This window comes from Orcinus orca, chromosome 11, assembly GCF_937001465.1.
Source record: "Orcinus orca chromosome 11, mOrcOrc1.1, whole genome shotgun sequence".
In the NCBI taxonomy this organism is placed as follows: Eukaryota; Metazoa; Chordata; class Mammalia; order Artiodactyla; family Delphinidae; genus Orcinus; species Orcinus orca.
This window is the reverse complement of record NC_064569.1, coordinates 23,066,204-23,090,453: the sequence shown is the minus strand read 5'-3', so window position 1 is coordinate 23,090,453 and position 24,250 is coordinate 23,066,204.

Below are 24,250 nucleotides of genomic sequence, written 5' to 3'. Positions count from 1 at the left end.
CAACCATTGATCTGATTTTCTTTTAACTTGATACTGGTTGGTTTACACAAGTCCGTGTGATAATTGCAAATAGCCAAAGGTGAAATCATTCCAGAACCCCCAAAACAGCTTTTTTTTCTTAAAATGTCAAATGATTCTTTAAAGACATTTAACAATTTTGTGTGAGTGCAAAGTAAGTGATGCATAAATACATTTACATTTTATTTCTATAAATGTATCTACACACAAATACATGACTAAATAAAAATTGGGAAAGTTGTGTATTGCTTTCTGTGAAGGGAAGAAGTTTCTTTAACAAGAACGTAGAAGATCATGAAACTCCATGTTATGAATTAAATCGTGTCCCTCACAAAATTCACGTGCTGATGCCTCCGAATGTGACGGTAATTAGAGACAGAGGCTTTGAAGAGGTGATTAAGTTAAAACGAAGTTTTTGGTATTAAAATGAAATCATTAGAGTGAGCCCTAATCCGGTATGACGGATGTCCCTACACGAAGAAGAAATTTGGACACAGATACTTGTACAGAGGGGAGACGGTGTGAACATGCAGGGAAAAGACAGGTATCTACAAGCTGAGGACAGAGGCTTCAGGAGAAAACAACCCCGTCAATACCTTAATCTTGGACTTCTAGCTCCCGAATTGTGAGAAAATAAATTTCTGATGTTTAAGCTACCCAGTCTGTGGTACTTGGCTACGGCAGCCCTAACAAACGAATATACCCCATAACCTAAAATTATGTCTAGAGGTATAAAATATAATTTAGGTTATTTGATGGAATCACCATTTTGTACTGTATTGACAGATCATGGACTTTTTTACTTAGGTTATATGGTGATATTTGGGGGTTCTGCAATTGTTTAATTTGAATTTTACTTTAAATTATATTTTAAATATTTTATGTTTATATAAAAATAAAAATGTAATAAAAATAATCAAATATATTAGGTATCAAAATTTGACCCTTGCAGACCTTTATTCCATAACTTGTGTTAATGTCATCATTGTGTAGTTCTCAGAACAAAGCTTCTCCTCATATCACTGTGCATGTATCTTAATTACCTGCAAATATTATCAGAAATGCTGCAGCTGCCACGTAGCACAGGGAGATCAGTTCGGTGCTTTGTGACCACCTAGAGGGGTGGGATAGGGAGGGTGGGAGGGAGGCGCAAGAGGGAGGAGATATGGGGATATATGTATATGTATAGCTGATTCACTTTGTTATACAGCAGAAACTAACACACCATTGTAAAGCAATTATACTCTAATAAAGATATTAAAAAAATAAAGTGAATATCAATAAAATCAAGATTCCTTTAAAAGAAAAAAAAAAGAAATGCTGCAGCTTTGTACTAGTCATTTTTTCTTAATGCAGTTCTGAATAAAATGTCTAAGTTCAGTAGTAATTTTTTAACTCTATCCCATTAAATAAAGATTAGTAAACTGTCACCAAAAAAAAAAAAATTACATATTCTTATAAGAAAACTTGAAAAGTAGTAGGAAGAAACAGTCTTTCTCACTCCATAATTATATTTGTGATTTCTCTATAGTTTCTTGTTCTATAATTATTTTTCATTATTAGAGTATTGAGACAGGCATATCTTGATAATTAAAAATAAATATATAATTTCTGAGAGTAAAGTTGATATGTAATATGCTTATTGTGAAACATGTCAAAAATTCAGAAAATAATAAAGAGAATAAAAATCACTCAGAATCATTGACCACAAACACACACACAAAATGCAGTCCTGCATATGTCTGCTTACATACAATTGTGAGTGCAGTACTTTTGTACAGAGAGACCAGTACCCAGGTATGCCACGCTCAAATAAATGACAAGTAAGGCTCTGGCACACCCATTCATTGTATGCCCTTGCCAGGGTGTATATAATAATGAATTGTATAAAAAGAAATGACTACCATGATCCGTTGAGTCATGGTGACATCATGTGAGAGCTTTGACACATATTATAAGCTTTCTATATGACTTATGTATGCATCATAAGAAAAGCAAGCAGTTGATACCTGTTATTAGCTGTTAAATTTTGAAACAAAAACATCACATCAATCCTCTTCCAAACGTTTGCATCAGTTTAATTAAAGAGAATCCTCAGATTACAATCAGAATTGTTTTAAAAAGCTAACACTATTTGCAACTCAGGATCTCCTCAGCACAGAAGATAACTGGATACTGATGCAAGTTTGTGTCAATAATCTGTAAGCCTTCATTTCAATTTTTTTTGAGGGGGGGTTGTTTGTTGTTTATTTGTTTTAGGATCATCAAATATTTTCCTTTTTTTTAAATTGAAGTATACTTGATTTACAATGTTGTGTTAGTTTCAGGTGTACAGTGAAGTGATTCAGTTTTATATATATATTGTTTTTTATATATATTGAGTATATGTTTTGGTTTTTAATGTGTAGTCCCTTTACTATCCTTAACTGACTTTATAGTAAGGAAACATTATAAATGTAAACGTATAAAATAATTATACACTGATTGAACTCATGAATGGTTTCACCCTTCATTTCAATGTAAGATTTCATTTGAAAAAATACGTGAAAACCACTGACATGGGGGAATAATTGAAGAAACGAGGATCTTTGGTCTGGAAAAGAAAAAGTTAAAGGGACACATTTATGCTGCCTTCATATATCTGAACCAGAAGTAGTTTATGTTGGTTGCTTCAGAAAGCAGGAGATAAAATTCATAACACTGCAGATGGACAAATCTCAACATGGTATTTGCCACAATATTGCCACAGTTAGTTCTTTCTAAAAGCAAAGTGTTGCCTCTGGAACTCCCAATGACGGGGCATGGAAGATATTCAGGCAAAGTGTGTGTCTTTAAGGATCTCTGTACAAGGGACTCCTCTTCTGGAAAAGGAAATATTAATTCCAATTCAGAGTGCCGAATCCAAGGCAGAAGAGCATTCTGAGAAGCAAGCAAGCATTTTGGCCCTCCTATTTTAGGGATTTGGGAGAAAACCCTGGAATTTTCTGTGCACTTAATCACGTAAGCCAGGAGATTAAAGTCACGTAGAGCCAGAATGCTCTGCTGTACCCAGCAGAGCTCTATAGCATGGGGCAACTTTAGAAAAGCTCCCTCCTTGTGTGGAGATAAAGTGGTGCTTGGAAACGCTAAGCTTTAGGAATTGGGGTTTGTAATGTAGGAAAAACAAGAGAAGGGATTAAAAAAAATTACACCCTGAACAGAGAAAATAGTCATTTTGCGTTACTTACATAAGAACATTTTACACGTTCAGGTTTATAGAACTAAAAAGAGAAGCAGGGAAGCCTGTCATTGTGGATGCTCCCAAGTTCACCCTAATATCAATGGCTTATTTCAGCTCTTGAATATTTACTTTGGGAAAAAGTTGGGGCATGCCTAGTGCAAACTGACTTACTCTTGCACTCACCCAAGAGAGGTGAAATAACGTGAGAGTCAGCAGTGCACCCTCTGAAACCCAACTTCCTGGGTGCAGTTCTTGGCCATACCAAGAGTGAGACCAATTTGTCCTGATTTGCCAGAGACTTTTCTGATTTTAGCACTGAAATTTCCATTGTTTGAGAGCACCCTCAGTCCCGGGAAAACTGGGACATTTGGTCACCCTAGATTTACAACTTGCCAGCTGGGAAAACGTGCAAAAGTTACCTAAATTATGTGGGGCAATAAAGTACCTACTTCAACAATGCTATGAAGATAATGTGAGTAGTAAGTATAAAGCACAGTATGTTGATCAGTGTCTGCATGGTCACTCAGTAATCATGAGGGATTTCTATTATCTGTGATCAAGCTCTGCTCAGCCAGAAATGTGACCTTAGACATATTCGATCTATGTCTGGGCTTATTTGCAACCACTTAAAACAAGTTCCTCCCTGTTTACATCAGGGTCCTACCAATAGCTGAATTACTAGCCATACAAAAAATGGATTTATCCATTTTGATATTAATCTATGGATCAATCAGTTAAATCCAAAGATTTAATTCTGCATATAAACTGCACATACATTCTTCAAGCCCACAGCCCTTCAGGAAATTCATGAAAGTGCTTTCTCCGTAGAGGATACAATGGGTCTTAGAATTACCTAAAACAGTCCTGAGTGGGTTGTTGGAAAAATGGGGAAAAGAGCCCAGAGACAAAATAGATTAATCAGCCAGTGAATCAGAGTAATATGCAGATCTATGCATATACTGACAGCAATGAAGCACTAAGGAAAGGGTTTGAGTGCGATTGTCATCATTTATATAACTTTCTGATGTTCAACATAAAAAAAAAGATTAAAAATGTAAAGTGTAGGGCTTCCCTGGTGGCGCAGTGGTTGAGAGCCCGCCTGCCGATGCAGGGGACGCGGGTTCGTGCCCCGGTCCGGGAGGATCCCACATGCCACGGAGCGGCTGGGCCCGTGAGTCATGGCCGCTGAACCTGCACGTCCGGAGCCTGTGCTCCGCAACGGGAGAGGTCACAACAGTGAGAGGCCCGCGTACCGCAAAAAAAAAAAAAAAAAAAATGTAAAGTGTATCCCCAAATTATCACATGAAGGTGTAATTCACCAGAAAAGACTCCTTGTTCCTAAAAATATTTAAAGAAAATAGGCAGATACAACTATAAACAAAAAAGAGTATAAATTGTTAAGTAGTACTGAGCAAGGACTTCCATTTACTGAAAAGTACCCTAATCATATTTAGGGTGAAAGATTGAAAGTAGGAGAGACCACATGTCCCAGAATCATCAAGAGCATCTCATCTACTTTGAAGTGACAGCGTCAGATCCACTGCCATCCTGCATTATTTCTACCTTAACAGAAGTGAACTGGATGATCTTTGAGCATCCTTCCAGAAAAAGGGGGAAGGGAACAGGGAGGAGTTTGCTGATGCAGAGCTAAGTTAATAATAATCATGAAAATAAAGCAGTTTAAGAAAGGTCAGTGAAGAGCCAAATGTGTGTGGACAGGATCGCACAAAACACATACGTTGGAGGACTGGATCCTGCCTTCTGCCTTGTAAGCAGCTGGTGTGGACGTGAGGGGCAGGGCTGCCACGCCCCCAAGCATCCCTCTCACTGTCAGTCCTTCTCGGGACAGGAAGTTTGTAAGTTGCTGGACTTTTAAAATATTTTTTCTTGAGATTATCTAGAGGTAACAGACCACATGAATTTTGTTCATTCATGAAATGGTTAATGTTTATTCGCCCTAGAGACCGTTTTAGACAAAGTGAAGCCTTAGTCAACTGGAGCCTAACTTGCTACAACCTTTAATTAACATTTTTCCTTTTCATTTGCTTTGATGAGAAATGAAGTGAATCACAAGAAAGTACTTTGACATGGGGGATTAATCTTTTTAGCCAACCAATCCCAAGGTGTAACCAGGTATTAGTAAAGATCTCATCTGGCTCATCTTGTCCATCTTTTATATTTATGATCAAATAAAAAGTATGAATTTAGGCTCAGATCAATGATCCTTAAGCGAAGAGTGGTGTGGGATATTCAGGATGATTACTACTAAAAGGTTTTTATTTAGTTTGCAATCAAAAAGAATACGAACCTTTTAGAATCTGAAGGTACCTTAGGATAAGGTTTGCTTCCTGTCCAGTCTGTGCTCCTTTCACTCCCAAGGCTGTCCAGGTTTGGATAACCAACCATTTATTCACCATACTACATCATCTATCACAGTGACTTTCAAACAATTTTAGCAGCAGTATCTTTTTTTAAAACCAAATCTTACACAGAATTCTGATACATAGACAGGGTGACCAGCCATCCCACTTTGACCAGGACAACTGAGGAGTTTTAGGATGAAGGACATTCAGTGCTAAAACTGGGGCAGTCCCAGGCAAACCGAGACAGTTGTCACCCTACTGTAAAATAACAAAAGCTCTGTTTTGCCAGTGTAAATTTTTTTTTAATAAATACAAATTCATAACATTCATTTATTATTAAGCCAATTGATTAAAAAATAAGGCCATGTCAATGACCCCAAAAAAGAAAAGATAATATTGAGAGTGAGAGTTGCATGCTTACATGAGCCTCAGAACCCAGTTTATTTCTGAACTTGTTTTGGTTCCACAGTACTGGGGAAATTCTGATTCGGAGAAGTAAAGAGTTGTGAATGATAGTTTGTTGTTACTGGTATTGCAGTAGGCCTCCTGATAAGCTCAGGATTCTTTCTAACTGATACAGAAGCTTATAAGAAGAAAAGCAGAATGTGTTTGTTTTCATGTCAGATCACTAACAATATCCAACACGTTGTTTTATGGCAAACACAAAAGTCAGATCGGAAGCATCTAAAACACGTGAAGGGCATAAACTCTCCATCATACCATGTGGATTACCACGTGACCTGTCAGAGGTCCTCCTCCTGTTACTCATTTCCCACGTCAGACACTGAAGCGCCTGGACCTGGCTGACTTTCTTGTCATTTAATTGAGGTTCTGGTATGTGTGCTACCACAGTGCAGTATGCTGGACAGTACCACACGGGGCCCATGTGCAGACCTGGATTTTAAGAAACACCAGCGTTCTTCATCAATATTGATAACAGTCACGAGATCTAGCAGGAGAAACGTTGTTCCAGTGACTACACAGAAAAAAGTTAAACAAGCAGCACAAATTGAAAGACTGTCATCGGAGCTACATGTGGACATGTCACTTATTTTTGTTGGCATGTTATTTTTAATAATCAAACATATACTTTAGCATGATATTCAAATGATGTATTTGCAGAACTGGGTTCCAGAAATCACAACAGTAACCATGATAGGGAACATGTCTTTACAGAGAGTTTACTGTGTGCTAAACTCTCAATGTTAACTCATTTACTCCTCACAGCAGCCGGCTGAGATAGCCTGCGTCCATGCTTACTAAAACTGAGGCCCTGGGATAAGAGATTTGTGGAAGGTTGCGGAGCTCTCGGTGACAGCCAGACTTGAGCTCAGGAGGGCTGGTTGCGGAGCCTGTGTGCCTAGCCACCAAACTTTATACTACCAATCACCTCAGTTTTAAAAGGCTGCTCCAATATATTATATAGACCCAGGAAACGTGCTCCTGAAAAAGTAAGGGATTAGGCCAAGACACGCAGTATGTAAAGTGTAAAAGGTCTGGAACCTGCTTCCCTGAGGCCCCCTTCCGAATTTTCTCTGCCACACTTTGGCCTCCTGCAGAGACTCTGCCTGACCCAAGTCATGCTCCTAACAGATTACTGTGATACCTGATTCGTGCCACTAGTTCAGGAAGACTTTCCTCATTAGAGACGTATCACTTTATGACCATTTGCTCTGCAGGACACATGGCTGCACGCTACACAGTCTCGAAGGGCAGTTACAGAGGGAGCAAACAAGGTCCTGGTTCTATTATGAAGGATAAAGGCAGCCCTTTTCCTTGTACAGATTATCCCAGCTATAAAGGATCTAAGGATCTGTTTACAATTACACAAATATTGCCTGTTTTGTTCCTGGCAGGCTGCTTTAAAACATCATAAGCAAGCCTCAAAAGCCCAGAGGGTGGCCCCATTCCTCTTTGAGCATTAAACAACTCTGTTCACTTCTAGGGAGCTAGAGCGAGTCCCCTTTTCATCGATGGCTTCAGAGAAAGAACGACTATCAATCTGGTGCCATGTCACTGGGTTACCTGTCAGACATAACCAAACGAAGCAGACTAATGGAAAATCATAGCCATTTTAGCATATGCCTGCCATTCCCTACTTAATGTGTTACTAAAATTTGATTATAGAGTGGTTTCTTTAATATCTAATATCTTCCAAAGAAACAAACATTACAAGTAGTGGTGAGATTCCCAGACTATCTCGTTTCTCAAACATATCTGATCCCCACGTGGCTGAAATACTCTATATCTGCAATCCAAAAGAGAAAATGATATGGTAGCATATATTGCCTTCAAAATGTCAGATGTGTATTTAAACCTCTACCTTATAGATATACTTTAAAAAGGTAAGTACACATAGGCATTTCGGGACATTTGTAACGAAACGATATTGAGAACGTAGTTAAGTAACTGGTCCTAGTTATCCTTAATTCTGGTGCCTGAGGAAAAACAGATCTTATTAGAGAAGACAAGATGGCGGTGGCAATAATAATGCTGAAAGGAACTCCAGGGCACTTTCAAGGGCTTAGGACTAAAGGGTCTGTGCCAGATTTTACCTTAGAACAGAGACACTCCTTTTCCTTCCTGTCAGAGGTGCGACACTAATGACAGTCATTTACTGCCTTGCTTTGTTTTCTTCTAGTGCATTTCCTCCCTCGCTGTGTCTCAAGTCCCCACAGACACTCAGTGAGGTCACCCACTGACCCAGAGTTACTCAGGTCGGTATGGCCTCAGCCGACTCAGCTGGAGGCTGGCTGACCAGGATGGCTGGTCCTTGCACTGAGAGTCCTGTTCCAGCCACAGGCACAGTGCTGCCCTGGCACCAGATGGGCCCTCCTCCAGCTCACCTCTTAGGTTATATCCACAGCCAGTGAACGCAAACAGCCCATCTTTAGATTCGCAGCATAGGGACAGGGGTAATAAAGAACTCAGGCTCCATGAAAAGCAATTATCCTTGTTCCACAGGGGAAAAATATGAGAAAATGTGGGCTCTGGATGAAAATTTCATAGATAGGAGAATGAGGGACAGATTCGACCATCCATGGCTAGGACCCAGAGCAAATCCTCTGATTCAGGTGCTCAGTTTGACAATCCTTCTGTTAACGTGACTTCCTCTGGGAACGCGCCCTGCCTTCTTCTACAGGGAAGGGGCCTTCTCAAGTTCTCACAGAGCACCTAATCAGAGCTCCCATCATGCCGTCTCATATGTAGCCCCCAACCTGCTCACCTTCATTCCTCACTGGACGCTAGAATGTGCTGGTTAGAAGCGTGAACTTTGGACCCAGAATTATCTGAATTCTGGTCTTCCCTTTTCTAGCTGTGTGCCCTTGGGCTAGTTCCTTAACCTGTCTAAATCTCAGTTGCTTAATTTATAGAATGAGGGTACTTCTACAACTTACTTTATAGCTCGATTATTACTAATACATATTACTGTAATTATTTAAGTTCCTTGAGGAAAGGTGTCCTGCCGCTTTACTGGTGTATCACCAGCCCCTCTCATGTTGTCCAGCCCAGAGGGTGTTCAATAAATGTTCATTAATGGAATCAATGAACACTGCTCAGCTACAGAATGAAAGAAAGGGCCAGGTATGGAACAATGGCTTTCCACCAGGCATTTGGTGCAAGAATGAAGCTGCCCCAAAGGTTTTTTCAAAGCTTGATGCTTCTTCTGAGTTTAAGGATTATAAGTGGGCTCAGCTATTTCAAGTGTTGAAGGGCATCCTCGCCCTATGAAGTGCTGCTTCACAAACAGGCCACCATCTGCCGCAAAGATAAAAATGTTTGGCACTGAATTTGCTGTGGTTGTCAGTATCAACATGCCTGATATTTAGAACACTTACTTTTTCATGGAGCTGATTTGGGAGCAAAGAAAGCTTCTGGGAATACTGCCCTACATAGCTGACCTTTACAACCAGAACAGCTGTGCCACAGTTTTTACTGTTCTGGGGCTGAGAATAGGGAATTAAAGAATCCTAACAGCCAGGCTCCATTTCAGAGCCCTCCCAGGATGCTGTTCCAGGGCTGTGCATACCCCAGTCTGCACCGAGCTCTCCAACTTTCTTTTCATTTTAGTTCTTAATGTGGCCTGTCAGTGTAAGGTGTTTAAAGTTACTGTAATGGATATACTTCTCAATCCACAGCCTCGATGAGCAAGGAAAATGTTTCATTTAGTGTTTTTCCTATAACAGCTTCGTTTCTATTTTGAGTTCCTATTTCCTAGGGGCTGCAGAAATTTAATTATTGGTTCAGCTGGAACTAGCTTTTCTCAATGGTTTTATGGGAGATCCAAGGGTTCACAGGCTATCAAGCTGGTGTGGGGTCTGGGGATGGACCCGGTTCTCTACGTGCTCTGTCTTTGCTGAGTAATCTATGGCCCTTCAAGCATTGATCCTCTGGCTCGGCCCTGAGACGGCCCTAGCTCCCGTCTCCAGGCCACTTCAGGTGCCACTCTTTGGAGCAGCACAATTGTTCCATGGCTTTCTTACCAGTGTAGAAGGTGGGATTCTCTGTGGGACTATGACCCTGTTTGCCAAGACTCATTGCAAAGCCATTCCCTTCTAAGGCCACATGGCCTCAGGGGACTCTGCCCGAATGTCCTCTTGGGCTTGACAGCTCACCAGTCAAGGAGGCTGTGAAGAGATGTGCTATCTGTGACCCAGTGCCTCACTATCCCCACCCCATCTCTCCCGGGGGGATTCAGGTGACAACATGAAGAATCCTAACATTCATCAGACTCTCAACAATCTGGATAATCCCATATTTTCTATCCCATTCCAGCCCTTTCCATTCCCCTCGGGGTGAAATAGGAAGATGCTCCTTTGTTTCTCTTCTCTGTGCTCTGCCACATTCTTTCCCTGAGGCAAAGAGCAGGGGGAGGGACAGAGAGGGGAAAATTATGATGGCAAGTGGGGGTGGACATCATCAATTAATGTTCTTTTAACTATCTTGCCACAGTACATTCACTGTCTCCTTTGATTCTCACACTTCTGTGAGGTAAACAACCTCACTTCTCAGGTGAGGAAAGTCATATGTTCAGCATCCATCTCCCAGTTTGACACTGGTTTCTTCCTCACCCAGAAGGCCTGGAACCCGAACCCAGCCTGCACACCTCAGACCCGCTGCTCTTTCCCCCACTCTCTGCTCCCAGGCAAACTGGACTCCTCGCCACCTACCACTCCTGGATTATTCCCATCATCTCCACACTTTTCTTCATGCTCTCCTCACCCTGTGGGATGTCTCCCCCACCATCTCAGCCTGTCAGAATCCTGCTCATCACACAGTCTCCACAAAGACTTTTCTGATCACTTTGGGTGGCAGTGACCTTCCCTCTCCAAATCCCAGGGATGGGGTCCTCCCTCACACTGCCTCTCCCATCACTCTGCATGCCAGGTCTTAGCACCCACTACTAGACCACAAGCTCTTTGAGCCCAAGAACCCTATCTTTGTTCCTTTAAAATAATGAATGAATGTACCAAGAAATGAAGGAATAGATAGGCGGGTGGAAGGCTATAGGTGCTCCAAGACTCCAAAAGGAAAGGAAGAGTCTTTGCAGCCTCACATCTAAAGTTACAATGAGAAGGAGCAAAGAAGAGCGCTCTGGAACTGTAGTGGGAGATGGGTTGGCGAGTCTAGCAGAATGATGGGAGACTAGGTACGGAGAGGAAGAGAAGAAAACAAAATCATACACACTAAAAAAAAGCCTGCACCCCAGACAGGGTAGTCATTCAGGGAGGGGTTTCGATATGTCTCCTGCTTATTCCTCTGGGATTCTCTGTCCACATAAATGCAGAAGTAACAGGCCATGATCATTAGCTGCTGTGAAACAATCCCAACGGGGGATCTGAGAAAAGCACTGTAATAATATCATTAGAGTAGCTTTCATCTATTGGAGATCTATCGTGTACCACTCCTACACCTAAGATTGTGAAAGAACTCTACCTATCAATGGCTAAAGATTTAAAAACAACAATCAGGGACTGCTTTAATAACTTTTAGCTGTCAACATGAAAGATGTTCAAAAGAACATGGGGGAAAATGAAAATTTCTGAGACTAGAGGAATATTTTCTAAGCGGTCTGCACAAGGACTTTGGGGTTACCCAGTAGGAAGACTAAAATAAAAAATATGAGACCGCTAAGCACCATGTTTCCAACAGCATCATGCCACACTCAGTTACATCAGAGGAAACAAGATTCCTGCTTAGGAGCCACGAACCCATGGCTTCTCCAAGGGAGGTTCACCCCAGGAGCCTGGCATGTTAGGAATTTATTTAGCCAGCTGGTAGGAGGTTGATCAACACAGACTATGGTTACAATCAGATGTATACAACCAGGTGCTATATCGTAAAAGACATTTGTCTTACCTTGTTAATTATAATTCGATTTCTCTTTCCCTTAAATGCAGCAGCATCTAATAATTTTTAGAAAGAACACAAAACTCCATCTCTTCTTTTCCATAATCTAAAGATGGGCTAGATTATGACAGTGAAAAAAATTTTTAGATAAATAACTGATGTGTGTAAATTTCCCCCATTTTTTTTCATCCTTCTTCACACATGCTATCTGGCAGTCCCTCCCTCCTATAACAATGGTATGGAACAAGCTGCCGCCAATATTCTTCCACCTTTCGTGAGTGTCGTGCTTTGATAATTGCTTTTCCCCTAGGGAAGAACAACAAAAACAACACTGTGTGAGCAGCTGATAAGTAAGAACCTCTCATACTTTCCAGAACTAAGAAAAAGTTGTTAGCCATAGGGGTAAAGGTTTATGGAGACAGATATCATTGAAAACATGACAACACAAAAATCAGTAAGTAAGCTCCAGCCCTCTTGGTGCTAGGCAGCCTCTGAGATGGTCCCCATGATTTCCTCCTCCTGGTATTCAGGCCTTTGTGTGATCTTTTTCACCTTGAGTATGGGCTGAAACTAAAGACTCACTTCTAACAATAGAATAAATCAAAAATGGTGGGCTGTTACTTCCAAGATTAGATGACCAAAAGACTATAGCTTCTGTCTTAGGCAACCCCTCTCATTCTTTCACTGGCTCTGAGGGAAGCTAACTGCCACTTTGTGACCTGCCCTATGGAGTGGTCCACATAACAAAGAACTGATGTCTCTGGCCATAAGCCGCAATGATCTAACACCTGCGATAGTCACGTGAGTGAATTTAGAAGTGTAACCTCCCCAGTCGAACCTTCAGATGACTGTAGCCCCAGCTGATATCTTAAGTGCAACCTGTGGGAAACCCTGAGCCATAATCACCCAACTAGGCTGCACCCAGATTCCGGATCCATAAAAACTGAAATAATAGCTGTTTGTTGTTTTAAGCCACCAGGTTTTGGGATATCAATATGAAGCAATAGATAACAGGGGTGGAGAAATATTTATGTTAACAAAAAGTAACAAGAACATGCATTGTCTCTATTATGTGTCAGAAACTAGACTAAATGTTTAATATGCATTATCTCATTTGTTTCTCACAATAACTCTGTGAGATAATATTATTATCCCCATTTTACAGATGAGAAAACTAAGACATAGAGAGGTCATCTGACTTGCTTAAGCCTACATTGCTAAGAGGAAGGACTCAAGCCCATGTCTGATTTAAAAGTCCTTCCTTTAAAGCCAATGAACACTGCCTCCCAGGCACAGGCCGTGGGTTTCACGCAACAGCAAAAGTATATAAATACTCCAGAGGGGATCAAGGCAGAGAGTTAACAATGATGCTGAAGGTTTCAGAGAAGTTGTATTTATGTGGAGCCTACAAGGATAAGAACCTGATCAGGCCTCGAAAAATTGCAATTCCATTGCAGACAGAAAGACTAACGTGAAAAGGCATATAGGGTACAAAAAGCTCTTCAAATTTGAGTGCTTCTGTTATAAATTTCTAAGCTGTGGGAGTTGAGGCTAGATAAATCAATAAGACCAGACTGCAAAAAGGTTTTCTTCTATTAACCAAAACACTTCCTTTATCTTTCATCTCTTAAATGTAAATAATAAAATGCCATTTCAAAATCATGTCAAAAATAGAATTTAAATTTACAGACTATGGAAGTTAGACCTTGTAATTGCCCACAATTTTTGTTTCAAGTTTTAGACTCAGACTATAATAGTGAAAGTTCCAAGAAATATTTACCTTTTTCTGTAATGCTCTACAGCAAGTGAATACACAATGAGCAGAGCTAAATGTTTGTCGACATGAATAATTCTGTAAATATTATCTCAGCCCTTATGATTTCATTGATCTCACATCAAGTGTGCGGTTTCATCTTAAAAGGCAATTTCAACAAGCTGTATGTCTATTGTAGCCTACTTGGGGAATCTGTGATTTTAGATAGTAAAAAGAAAATACCAGCAATGTTGAACTCTCATGCTTTGAGACAGATTTTATTGTACAAAAATTTGTACAATAAAAGCAGAGCAGAGCTTCCCTGGTGGCGCAGTGGTTGAGAGTCAGCCTGCCAATGCAGAGGATACGGGTTTGTGCCCCGGTCCGGGAAGATCCCATATGCCGCGGAGCGGCTAGGCCCGTGAGCCATGGCCACTGAGCCTGCGCGTCCGGAGCCTGTGCTCCGCAACGGGAGAGGCCACAACAGTGAGAGGCCCGCGTACCGCAAAAAAAAAAAAAAAAAAGCTCAGCAAAACAGCAAAGTTGATATTTGCTGTGTCAAACATTAAATTTTTATATGCTCAAATAGATCCCAAATGGTTTAGAGAGTTACATATAATCCTACAATAGAGTAACTATCAGAAACCCTAATATTGAACAAAACAATAACTTACCCAACTTTAATTTTACAATATAAAATTCTTAAACCACGAACTGAAAATAGAAGAGCAACATGTAGGGGAGTTATTTCCACCAAACACGACATAGGGTTAACACGTGTAAAGAACTCCTGAATCTTACAAGGAGAACGTCAATATTCCAATAAGCGATAATAGTTACTCCTAAAACTCTTCTTATATACCCGGCGCTTTATTCATGCTCTGATTTAATCTTTTCAACAATCATGCAAGGTTAAGTGCTGTTATTCTAATTTTGCTTTTGGGAAAACTGTAGTTTAGCAAGATTAAGTTATTTACCCCAGTTTATATCACTAATGAGTGGCAAAGCCATCTTACAAATGGGACTCCAACGTCTTATCTTTTTCCTGCCTTTCCCTGCCATGTAAGTGAAAGCTTGAAGACTATGAACAGAAACGACATATATACTATATTATCTTCAAATATAATCTAAGTAACCTGAAGCAAATTGAGATACAACTTTTTTTTAATTTAATGGTAACACAAATACCGGTAGAGGTTTGAAGATGTAGGAAAGAAGGAAACCTTTTACAATATCGATATTATGATTTGCCAAACCTATATGGAAAGAAATCTGGCAAGCACTTTTTTATTTTATTCTTAGGGACTGTCTAAATATTCACATTCTCTGTAAAGCCTCCCCTGGCAGCTCCTTGCCCAGGCAGAGTAACACACCTTTCCACTGTGCTTGGAAAATACTGATCTCTGTGTCTACAGTACACAGAGACTGACAGGCACACACAAAAACTTATCAATACATATTTATTGACTGAATGAAGAAATAACTCATCGGAAGAGGAAAAAATTATATACACGGAGGTATTCTTTACAGTAGTAAAATATGAGAAACGAGGTCAATAAAACTGAAATGGTTAAGCGAGGGCATCATAAAAACATGATTGACTATTTCACAGTCTAAACAACAGTAATATGCAGTCATCAGTGAAGCCTGAAAAATATTTAGCCATTATGGATAAAAAGGAATACAAAATGCAGTATAATTGCCCTAATATTAAAATATGTTTGGGGAATTCCCTGGTGGTCCAGTGGTTAGGACTCGAGCTCTCACTGCCAAGGGCCCGGGTTCAATCCCTGGCTGGGGAACTAAGATCCTGCAAGCCGCGTGGCATGGCCAGAAAAAAAAAAAAAAAAGTTTGCATAAGGACAAAAACTAGAAGTGAATGTGTTTTTTTAAAAAAGTAAAGTTAATGGTTCTGCAAGAGTGGTAGGATTAGATTTTCTTTAATCATGCCTCACAGTTTTCTTAAACGTACTTAATTATTGCTTATATTCATCTTAAAAAATGACCTAAATCACTTATAAGATTCTTTGGAGGACAAGAAAAATTTTTCCTAGTTACCAAAACTTCCTGTCTTGAGCATTAAGAAGCTCAGAGCTGTGGTGACTTCCTTAGTCATTTGTTTCTAATATTATATAATTATTTCCCCCACCTCTACTACTATTAATACTTAGTTCTTACCTTTTACTCTTCTGTTACTGATTTGAGGGGCTTATTATATCTGCGCCTTTTATTATAAGCTGTTTCAAATCCTTTTTGGAAGTAGAAGGCTTATAAATAAATAACAATGAGACTGCCATAGAATAAGGAAGCCATACATGATACTAAGGCGTTACTCAAAGAATTAGGCAGATTCCATTAGCCGCCTAGAAAAACCATCTGAAGGCTAATTAAAGCTGACTATTTACTCTTTCGATCTTCTACTTCCTTCCCTGCCCCCAAAAGAACTCACACCCTTCCACTGAACTCCACTGCATTACTTACCCATGATGCCTTTTTATTTTAAACTTGTAACAACAGTAACTACCCTCAGCACAGGATGTACTGTAAGTATGAATGACCGGCTGAATCAAGTGGCATCATTTGCTTCCAGCTGGACATTACCCGCACCCACTCCCTTCCATGCCACCACCCTCCTTCCTCCCTCACAACCATTTTTCTCTCAGGATATGACCTGTACTTTAATCCTTCTTGCTCCATTTCAATGCTTTGTATTTTTAGCTGTTTTGTCATTCACTAAAATCAAGACTCACATAACTCAGTTATTCATTTTATAAGCCATTCCACTCACAGAACCAAGTTGCTCATTTCAGCACAGCTCTTAAACTAATATAAAAATACATGTGAATTCATCACATCTGATTTTTTTTCAAGGTTTATTAACACTGCTTTCCACCCAGTTTCATTTAAAAGAAATGCCATCTAAATAAAACCAGCCTGAAAATGTATAGGAGACTAGTTCAAGTGAGATATCAAAAGACTGATTATCTGAATGAACTGAGGCAGATACAATGACTTTGAACCCGTAGGATTCTTATCAGCACTGCCTTCCACCTTCGCCATTCATCCTACCACCATTGGTATGAATTGATATTGAACATAAAATTGAAAAAATCAATAGCATGTTATGCTGTTTCGTATCAAAGGAGTTGAAAAAGTAAAACTCACACAATATTTATATAATTCAACTATGTCCCACTGTGTAATTTGAAGATCTTCCAGGGGCTTGAAAGATTAAATATTATTTTCAGTGTGCAAAGGAAATAACTTACTTGATACCTGGCAATTAAGCCTCTGCAAACTCACAGGTTGACATGTTATATTTGATTTATACCAAAGAGAGTCAAATTTGAAAAGAGTTGAAAGAATATATTTTGCAAAGTAAGTACAATTCTTAGCAAACCTAATCTTTTCTAAGTATCCAAAATATTTTCCCAACTGCCTCCATTAAGAGGGATGAATGAAGAGGAAGTCTGTACATTCTACATTGCATTTAAGGACAGGGATTACATTTTTAATAGTGTTAAATAGAAAGTCTTGATAGTCATTTCAAAGGAACCACTAATACAAAAATAAAATAAAACTGAGAGAATGCCTATTACAGGCATGTTCTTGCTTCTAGCTAGTTGACTAACAATAGAAACACCTTTGGGATGTTCCCATGAAATGAGCACCAACATGATTTTCCCTTAGCCATGTGCCTTACCCATGGATGAATCAAGTCATTTAGAGAAAGCAAGTGGCAAGTAATTATTGCTACCTGTGGCATAATAATATGATTAATAGCTACAGAATCATAAATGTTAGTTCAACAAAGACCTTAGACTACTTCTAGTCTCCTACCTTTACTTTATAGGTGAGGAAACATGGGTAGAGATAAAGTGTCTTGCCCAGAGTCAAATAATTAGTAATAAACAGCAGCGGGACTGAGATTCCTAATCCGGTGTCCTAGCTGCCATGCCATACTGTCTTTCATTCACCCTTCCATCTGTCCATCCACCCAGCCATCCATTCAGTTTATTCTACAGGCATTTGTGAAGCTTGACCACATGCCAGAAGCAATGTATGGCCCCAGTGAATCATTCCTGCCCATGTGTATGCTCCTGTGCAGTGTAACTCTGCTGTTCCTCCCATCAGGAGATACAGTTTATTTCTCCACCCACTGAATCTGGCCTGACCTTGCCATTGCTTTGACTTTACAAAAAGGTGGCAGAGGTGACATTATACAATTTCAGAGACTAGACCTCAAGAGGTCTTGCAGCTTCTTCTCCCCCTTTGGTTGCTCTGAGATTGCTGTACAAGGAAGCCTGGGTGAGCCATTAGAGGTGTGAAGTCATGTGGAGGAGAACCAAGATACCTCAGCCAACAGCCCCAGTCAACTGCCAGACATGTACATGAAGCCAAAGAAAACCAGCCAGTCCCCAGCTGATGTGCCAACTGACTGCAAATGCATGAATGAGCTCAGCCAATACCCCGTAGTGCAGAGACCAGACATCACAGATGAGCCCTGTACACGTTGCTGACCCAAAGAATCACGAGCAAATAAAGAGCTGCTGTTTGTAGCCTCCACATTTCGGGGTGGTTTGTTAGGTAGCAATAGATAAGTGATCCACTGTGTTAAGAGCTAGAGTCTAGGGAAAGAGATAAAGAAGGAGATGAGTAAGACAGTCTTTGTCATCAAGGAACTCACAGACTGGTGATGAATATGAACACAAAAGCCATCCTTTAAAAATGGAATCATAAGTTTCATGTAAGTTTTCTAAAAGAGAAATTTTAAAAAGGCTCAGTCAAGGTGTTGAAGGTAAATTCAACAGGGTTTGATGACTGAATAGGATGGTTGAAGAGGGAGTGTAGCGTGATGTCTAGCTTGATTGATCCTGGTAACAGTAGGTTGCAGAAAGCCTGAGAAGGAGTAGGTTTAGGACAAATGGGAAGAAGATGGGGAGTTCAGATGTGACATGTTGACTTTGATGAAAAACCTGGAAGTTGGAAGATGAAGTTCAGGCCTATAGAACATCCAGGTAAAAAAGGATATTTAAGCCTGAAGTTCTGGGAGAAGATTAGGTTGGAGAACAGCTTTGAGAATCAGATATTAATAGTAGTGTAGGCCACAGGCAGGGGTTACCTTGACCATGGAGAGTGCATCAAGTACACTAGAATTGAGGAAGTGGAGATAGGCAGTGGACCATTCTTTCTAGAAATTTCTGAAGTTGAAAGGAGAGACATACTGGGACACTTTAGATCAAGGGCAACTTTGTTTTGTGCCTCATGTCAGACTTGAAGTAAGATGCTGCACTTCTTCACCTTCTCCCCTTAAAGAAAAACTACTATGTGGAGTACCAGCTCAACACACAAAATTTACTTAAGAATTTGGGATTGAGCATGGGTAGATACATCACTCAGCACATAACATTTCTTTCCAAAGATCCTCATTAGGTGTCTTTCAAAGCCATTCATGAAGTCACAAGCTGCTGAGTCTCATTGTCTCTTCCTGGACACTTTCATGTCCCTTACATCTTGCATGGCCCTTTCTTATCCAGTGCAATTGAGCTCTGAGCCTGTTTTCTCGGGGCATCAGTCTACCCACAGGCCCAGGAGGCCCAGCCTCTGAGTGGGCTCATCAAGGCATTCATCCCAAAAAACACTTCATGGGCGTACCACTAAAAGAAAAAAAATTAGATTTATTCTCCTTGGTACATTCTGAAATGGGTTTCCAGAAGACACAGTAGAAAAAAGAGAATAGATCAAGGAGAAGCAGGACGGTGCAGTATCAGGCTGTGCATTTAGAAGATAAATGATCAAAAGTTCTGTAGTTGGATCTTGGCCAAGGATGATAGGGATGAGAGGCACAATGGGATAAATGGCCTCAAGCCTTTGAATTAGGCATTGTTGGTTCTTATTTAACTAACTCGACCTACTTTTTTTTTTCTAATTGAAATATGTTCCATTTCCAAGAAGAGCTACAAATCAAAATGAGGAACTTCTTGTAATTTGAAATTTAACCTAGAAGCCGTGAAAAATAACTGAAAATTAAAGTTCTTCTTCAATTTTTAATTGACATTGCACACCTACAAGGAAACCATATATATAATTATATAGAATACATAAATGAAATATATAATATATAATGAAATATATAATATATATTGTATATAATGAAATATATATTATATATAAATGAAAAATAACTAAATATTAAAGTTCTCCTTCAATTTTTATCAACATTGCACACTTACAAGGAAACTATATATACACATATGAATGAGACAATTTATTAACCCATTCTAGTTTTTTCATCAGCATTTCCTCTTACAGTGACAAATACAACGGCACAAATTTTTGAGAAAATTATTATCACTATTTTCTTTAGCTACTATACCATATTGGAATTTTCAAAGACCTCTGGTTCTATTTCCTATGCATTTTGTAAAGCAGAAATAACACTGGAATGAACTAGAAACTGCCCCTTATAGAATGAGAAAAGTCATTTCTGTTAAGGCAATTATCCTTGTTCAAAAAAATCTGCTGAGGTAAGAATTAATAGAACAGCCAAATTTTCCATCTTTTACCCAGAAGAATAAAAATTATTCCAGTATGTATCCAGTGCATCTCAAGGGAAGTTTTGTGATGTTTTCATATTTTACCAAACCACTTAAGAGTTTTGTGATGCAAACGAAAATAGTAATTTTAGCTGGCAATAAAAATAATTCTTCGACATTGGAAAAACTGGCTAATAATTATACTAATTAGGATTAAGAAACTATGACACTTCAACAAGTATTTTAGAGTCTGGTATAATTATAAAAGTCACATTTTTTCTAAGAAGTATTAATATAAGTTATTAAACAGTGGAGTGTGCACTGTCGTTAAATAGGCCTCATGCCTCTGCTCCTTTTCAGAGGCTCTGATGGATAGGGACACAAATATTCATAAACATTTGGATCCCAAGCAAGCTATTTATTTTTTGATGGTGAGATGATATTTTTTTAAAGATTTAGAAAGGAATTCAGATAACTTCAGAAGACCTGAAGCCTCCTTTCCCCATATTTTTCACCCAATCTTTAAGCTTCATATTTTATTTTTTTAATTAATTAATTAATTTATTTATTTATATTTGGCTGCTTTGGGTCTTGTGTTGCTGCACGCGGGCTTTCTTTAGCTGTGGTGAACGGGGGCTCACCGCCTAATTGCAGTGCATGGGCTTCTCACTGTGGTTGCTTCTCTTGTCGTGGAGCACAGACTCTAGGTGCGCGGGCTTCAGTAGTTGTGGCTCGTGGGCTTTAGAGTGTAGGCTAAGTAGCTGTGGTGCATGGTCTTAGTTGCTCCGTGGCATGTGGGATCTTCCCGGACCAGGGATCAAACCCATGTCCCCTACATTGACAGGCAGATTCTTAACCACTGTGCCACCAGGGAAGTCCCTAAGCTTCATATTTGCTGATACTGTTGCAATAAGGAGGCTTGGGCCATCACAGCCCCAGCAGACATCCTTATAGTTCTGAGAAGCTTCCAGTGCTCCACACCCTGTAAGAACACCATATAGGTGACTGGAAGTATAAAAAAGTTTCTCTTTCCCCAAAATATCTTGCATCTTCATGTCACAGTAACTGAAACTTCACCATGAGAGATTTTATTCTTTGATTTCAAAGAAACTTTGTTCTCAATGAACAAATATTTACTGAGCAATTGCTCAGTTACATGCTTAGGTGGGTGGCATATGCCCTGCAAGTTATAGAATATGAGAGAGGGTTGCTGCCATCCAGGAGAAACATTCAAGCTGGGGAAACATGGAGACTACAGAATCCAAAGCAAACGTCACTGTGTTGGTCTGTATGATCTGTTGGTATGTCTGTCAGAAGAGAAAAGACACCGCAGAATACAGGGAACTCTGTATAGCCAAGGGTGTGTAAAGCAATGTAGGGGATGCTCCAACAAATGTCTCTTGCACTACAATTCTGCCTAAGGCCAGACTGCCACTGACCACAGCAGCCCAGCAGTCAGAATGAATCACCTGGGAGGATCGCATCTCAACATACAGGTTTCTCTTTACTGAAAGATGTGCTGCCCGTGTCTTGCTGACCTCTGATCTTTCTCCATTACCTTCCACTACCCTCCATGCCCCACACCTCCAAATATACACACTTCTAGAAGTAGAGGAGAGAAGAGGATTCTGGTAAGGCAGGCCTTCGGAGAAAGAAGTGAATGTTTAGGTGGTCTCAAAGGACCCCGGGACAGAGCCAATGGCAGGAAAGTCTTGAATGGATCCAAATATTAGATTTCTTTTAGGATTTCCTGAACCATCCCAGGATCAAATGAGGTGCCCTTGACGTACTTTCTTCTTATATCTGTTGGAGTACAGAAGAAATATATTTCATTGCAACGAAGAAGGGAAAGGGGAAGAAAGGAAGTTACTTGGAACAGGTGGGCATGCAGAGTAAGATGGATGACAGTTGGGCAGACCACCTCCATCCCAGGTCAGCCCTCAGTGGCCCCCTTGTTTTCTGTGCCTGGGCAGGAGGCAGCGCTCTGAGATGACTCAGTCCTGGGCTTGTAATGTAGTGTGAAAACAAATAACACAACACCTTAGTCTGTAGAAATTTAATATTGTGTCTATTTAAAGATAATACTAAAAATAAAAACAGTTGTCATTGTGAGTACAGCTCTTCTCTTTTTAATGACATAAACTTAAATAGAAAAGTGCTGCAAAATATGACATGGGGATAGTCAGAGAACCCTGTAAATATATTTTAAACTGTGTTTTGTTTTGTTTTATTTTAAAATAAAGTTTCTGCTTTGAAGTTATTTATTCATTTATTTATTTGGCCATGCCACGCAGCTTGCGGGGTCTTAGTTCTCTGACCAGAGATTGAACCCGCTAAGCCCTAACCACTGGACCTCCAGGGATTCCCTAAACAGTGTTTCTAAAATAGGATTATGGGTTTATTTTACCAAACTTCATTTTACTGATTTACAGATCAGCTTTAAGCGAACCCCAGAACAGGCCTCAAACTTGGCTCTGCTTTCCCAAGGGTTGGGGCACCCGTAAGCAGGTACTCACGGTTGGGGGGTGACAAGGGATGTGAGTAAAGACTCATCAGGGGAGTCGACATGGAGTGCAGATTGATAGTAAAAGTAGATCCCCAAATTAGACTTTTGAAAGCCCCAAATGATGGCTTCAAAGAAGGCTGATAAATGTATTCATTCATTTCCTTTGGCTGTGCAGACATAGGGGACTTTCTGGTCAACATGCCAGGGATATTAATGGAGCCTGGCCTCCATCTCTCCCATGGAATCAGTCAACGTCTTCATTGTAATACCTTCCTTTGTAGATAGCATCTACATCCATCATTTCTTTCTCGAAATACCATCTATGTAGGACAAAAAGAGTGACTATTACAGAGGCTCATGAGAGAGTGACTGTTTTCCACTCTAAGTTAGGAACAGAAAATTGCCAAAAGGCTCAGTAATTCATATGCTCTTCACCTCTATCTCCTGCCCTGACCACAAAGGAAATACCTATCTCCCATCCCCTGAAGAGGATAACAGTAGCTTTCCCCATGGCCTTTGCTCTCTCCACATTTGAAAAATCTTTTCTTTCCTCTGTTCAAATCTATTTTCCTCCCTCTGTTCAAAGCCTCACCCAACCCCCCAGCCCAAAGTGAATGCTTCCTCCTTCGAACCCTCATTCAGGATCACCTCTAGACCTACTTCTCATCTACCATATATTACTGAATATTGTCAGAGATGAGTCATTTTAAATGGATTTCTGGGCCTCTGAAACTTCGGTTTGGAAAAGAGTCTCTCATGGAGCATGGTACAGATGTAGATGTCTGCAGATTTAGTATGGTGGAATCTAGGAATGCACATTTTTAATCAGTTTCTCTGGTGATTCTGGTGCAGTTGGTCTAAGAATCAAGAATCATATTTTGAGAGGCACTGTCCTAGATACGCACACACACACACAAGCACACAGAGAAACTGTCCTTGGAATTTTCTCACACCATTAGTAAACAAGTATACAAAAATGAAACACTTTCATAATATTCACTTAAGAAGAGGGGGAAAAGAAAGCCCACAACGGAGTCCAATATTTTAAAACATTTCCTTGTATCCTAATTTCCCAATTACTGGGGTAATAAACACCTTTAACAAAGAAGGCTTTAGTGTCTTCATCCACTTACCTCACTCAAATCAAGCTCTATTCACTCACCCTTGCTATTCTCTAACCTAACGCAGAGCATTCGAAATGGAACTTTTGCCTTTAGAAGGATAAAACAGAAGCTTCTCACTATTTCGAGAGGAGAAAGATTTTCCCTACTCCCTGAGGACTGAAAAAAAAATTGGAAGAATAATATTCTGATTACAGACTCTTTTCCCATTCCTCAAAAATTATTATAGAAGTAAGAGAAAGATCAAGGGATTTAGTAAAAGACCACTTCCATCCTGATGGGCCTGCAAAATGCAAGGATGTAAAGGGTTGGTATTCAGATTCAAAGGTGAGCCAATATACTCTAAAACAAAAGTTATAAAACCTGCTGAGGGACAGGCTCA